Consider the following 4,658-nt stretch of genomic DNA (forward strand, 5'->3'; position numbering starts at 1 on the left):
AAAAAAAAAAAAAGCTCTCTGTAAAGCCAGGCATTGTGGTGATTCCCGTCTTTAACTCCAGCATTCATGAAGCAGAAGAAGATAGATCTCTGTGAGTATAAGGCCAGCCTGACCTAACAGATAGTTTTAGGTCAGCCAGGGCTACATAATGAAACACTGTCTCAAAAAAAAAAAAAAAATCTATGAAACTCTTGCTAATTATATATTTGGTAGAGAACTAATATCTAGAATATACAAAGAACTCAAAAAACTAAAATCAAACAAAAAAATCAACTCACTAAACAGACTAATGAAATGAACAGGCAATTCTTAAAGCATGAAGTACAAATGCCTAATGAATATTTGAAAAATATGTTCAACTTCAATAGCCATCATAGAAATGTAAATTAAAATACATAAATATTCCCTCTCACCTCAGTCAGAATGGTGGCAATCAAGAAAATACTGATTGCTCCCCTGGAGGACCCAGGTTTGATTCCTAGCACCCACATGACTGTTCACAGCCACCTGTAACTTCAGATCTAAGGCCCCCCCTCTGGCCCCTCAGGCACCAGGCATGCAAGTGGTGTGCTTACATACATGCAGGCAAGATGTTCATATACATAAAACAAAAATCTTTTTTAAAACTGTGTAGAACAGGGGAAGTAGCAGGGATGAGAACGGGAGGGGCATAGGTATGGAAGGCAATATGCGCAACATGTATGCTCATGTATATATATACATACGTACAAGACAAGGGTCTTGTGTAACTCAGCATAATAGAATAAGCCCTGCACACACAAACTGTCTCTTATGTAGAGTGTAGAGCCCAAGGGACCAACAGAACTGGTTGGGGAAGTGTTCATTTGTGCTGCAAGTCTTTTTAAAGGTTTGTTTATTTAGTTAGTTAGCTTTTTATTTATTTTTTTTTTTTTGAGACAGGGTTTCTCTGTATAGCCCAGGCTATCCTGGAGCTCGCTCTACAGACCAGGCTAACCTCACACTCAGAGATCTGCCTGCTTCTGCCTCCCAAGTGCTGGAATTAAAGGCATGCACCACTACTATCTGGCTTTGTTTTTATTTGCTTGTCTGTGTGTAGTTAGGTGCATGAGATTGTGGGTGCCCACAGAGACCAGAAGAGAGCTTGGATCCCCTGGAGCTGGAGTCACAGGCTGCTGTGAGCTGCCTCATGTGGACACTGGGAACCAATCCTGGCTTCTCTGGAAGAACAGTGTTCTAGTTTGCTGTTCCATCACTATTATTACAGCAGTGTTCAAAACCAACATGCGAAAGAAAGGGTTTGCTTGGCTTACAGGTTACAATCCACCATCAAGAGAAGCCAAAGCAGGATCGAGAGTGGACACTGTTTACTGGCTTGCTTTCTCAGCCAGCTTTCTTCTATAGCCCAAGCCCACTTGCCTAGGGATGGTCTTACCCACAGCAGGCTTGACTTTACTGCATCACTTCTGAGGACAGCCTTGAACTCCTGATCCTCCTGCCTCTGTCTCCCAAATCAGCCTTCTGAGTCTTGACGGAGTCACCACTTTTTACCCAGTTACTCAGCTCCTGGCCTGGGGAAGAACCTCTGGTTCTTTCTTTCTTTATGACACCCAGATTCTATTGCTTCTGCCCTTCCTGGTCTGTAAATTGAACCTTTCATCATGAGCAGTCTTCCGGCTTCCACCCTGCAGCAGGAGTCTGCACAGGCTTGCCTTGTTGAGTCCATAGTCCTGTCTCAGCTGTTGTTCACGGCTTTTTAGAGGTTTTCCTTCACTTAGTTCTCCTTCACATAGTTCTTCATTCAGTTCCCTAGGTGTTATAGTACACACACACACACACACACACACATAAATACACTCACACACATACATATATACACACATGCACATACACACACCTTTTTTGTTTGTTTGTTTGTTTGTTTTGTTTTGTTTTTCGAGACTGGGTTTCTCTGTATAGCCCTGGCTGTCCTGGAACTCACTCTGTAGACCAGGCTGGCCTCAAACTCAGAAATCTGTCTGCCTCTGCCTACCAAGTGCTGGGATTAAAGGCATGTGCCACCACTGCCCAGCCACACCTTTTTTTTTTTTTTTTAGGACAAAATGACCAGAATAAATGGCAACACAAGGGGCTGCAGAGGTGGCTCAGTGGTTGGAAGCACTGACTGCTCTTCCAGAGGTCCAGAGTTCAAATCCCAGCAACCATATGGTGACTCACAACCATCTGAATGAGATCTGATGTCTGGGGTGTCTGAAGACAGCTACAGTGTACTTACATATAATAAACAAATAAATCTTTAAAAAAAATGGCAACACAATAGCCACTGTCACCTATAGACTCTAGATGATAGGCAATTTTCTTCTTTCTATTTTAAAATATATTTTTCTGTTTTCTTGACTGAGCATGAATCATGCTGTCATTACACAAAGAGCATGGACTTTATTGTGTTTTTTTATAGAATGGATTCAAGCTATGAGAGGCTGATGAGCAGGGAATTTAGAAAGGTGCTGCCAGAGCAAGCCAGTGGGGAGGGAGTGATTTCAAAGCCAGCCTTGACAGGGTGGAGAGATGAAGAGCTCCCCATCTAATGTCACAGCTAAGTCAGAGCTGGGCTTGAAGTTCCGGATTCATCACTTCCCTGTGTCTTAGGAAAATCGACTGAGTCCTTGAGTCTGTTTACTAGGATCTTGTCCTTGGGAACTAACTTGGCCTCCTTTATACACTCAGACAGCAGCTTTAGGATTTGCTGACCCCTGAGCTAGGAACTAGTCCCCATGCAGGATTCTAGCAGTAAACCATACAGACAGATTCTCCATCTTCACAAGGCTTTTATATTTTAAATGGCAGATAATAACCACAGAAGTGTGTGATACTTAATTTTATTTTAAAAATGGTGTGCATGTGTGTATATTTTGAGTGCACATGAGGGTAAGGGGGTAAAGGTCAACACTGGGTATCTTCCACAGTCAATGTTCACCTTAGTTTTTTGAGGCAGAATCTCTTACTGAAAATGGAACTCACCAATTTGCTAGGCTGGCTAACAGGCTCTATAGGAGACCTGTCTCTCTCTCTCTTGCACTAGCATTACAGGCCCATACCATCATGTCTGGCTTTTTAGGTGGGTGCTGGGGATCTGAACTCAGGTTCTCAGGCTTGCATGCTAAGTGCTCTACTAACTGAGCCACCTCCCCAGCCCCTACTATTTTCATTTTTTGAGATATGGTCTTCAGTAGCCTAGGTTGGCCTCAAATATGCCAAGTACTCAAGGATGGCCTTGAACCCCTCTTCTTTCTGTCTCTGAGCTAAATGTGCTAGAAGCACACCTACCATACTCAACTAAAACCTACTTTACTTTTTGTTCTTTTGGGATTGGTTCTCCCTCTATAGCCCTGTCTTTCTTGGGATTTACTATGTAGACCAGGGTGGCCTTGAACTCACAGAGGTCTGTTTATGTCTGCCTCCTGAATGCTGAGATTAAAAGCATGCCCACTAGCTGGGTGGTGGTGGTGTATTCTTTTAATCCCAGCACTCGGGAGGCAGGGACAAGGCATTTCTGTGAGTTCAAGGCCAGTCTGGTCTACAGAGCAAGTTTCAGGACAGCCAAGGCTACACAGAAAAACCCTGTCTGAAACAACAACAACAACAACAACAACAACAACAAAAGGACAGAAAGAAGGTCAGGGTAGAGGAACCAAGTCAGGGGAGAGTGGAAAGGCATACAGCCATGGAGGTGGCATTGGGCCAAGTCACTCGTGTGAGGCCTGGAAGAAGCGGCTACGAGTAATAGTTGGATACATTTTGAAGGTGAAGCTCAAAGGATTTAATGGTTTGTTGAATGTAGATTTCAAATAGAAGAAAAGGAATTCTTCAAGGTTCTGAAGATGTAGCTCAGTGAGTAGTAGCATGCACAAATCCCTGGCTTCAGTTCTCAGTAGCACAGAAAACTGGCCATGATGGCCCACACCTGTACTCCCAGCACTTGGGAAGTAGAGTCAGGAGAATCTGAAGTTCAAGACCATGCTCAGCTGCATAGAAAGCTTGAGGCCAGCTTGTTACAAAAGACTCTGTTGGGAAACAGAAAGAATGAGAGAGAGAGAGAGAGAGAGAGAGAGAGAGAGAGAGAGAGAGAGAGAGAGAGAGAGACTAAGGGTTGGGGATATGTCCAACACACATGAACCTTCATGGTGTTACTCTTAGTGCTGCTGATGGACTGGATGTAGGCTGTAGCAGCTTGATTTTGTTACTAGTTATCATAGAGGAATGTATCCTAGTGGTGACATGAAAGAAAGGCTACCATTTTAATGACCAATGGTTAAACAAAGTAATCTCATGCAGTCCTATGCAGCAACCATCTTGCCCTCCCCCCGGGGAGTTTTCCCATTACATCATACAGGAAATCAGGAGGCAATATGGCAGTAGGCCAAGGTTTTGAACAGAGCCAGCCAGCAAACCATGCATGGAGTTCCAGGTGAATACATTGGACCTCAGATCCCACAACAAAGTGTTAGTCTCTAGGGCCGTGGTTCTCAACCTTCCTAATGCCACAACCCTTTAACACAGTTCTTCATGTTGTGGTGACCCCCCAACCATACAGTTATTTTAGTTGCAGCATCATAACTGTAATTTTGCTACTGTTACGAATTGAAGTATAAATTTCTGATGTGCAAGATATTTGATAT

This window comes from Mastomys coucha, unplaced genomic scaffold (genome assembly GCF_008632895.1).
Source record: "Mastomys coucha isolate ucsf_1 unplaced genomic scaffold, UCSF_Mcou_1 pScaffold20, whole genome shotgun sequence".
NCBI lineage: Eukaryota > Metazoa > Chordata > Mammalia > Rodentia > Muridae > Mastomys > Mastomys coucha.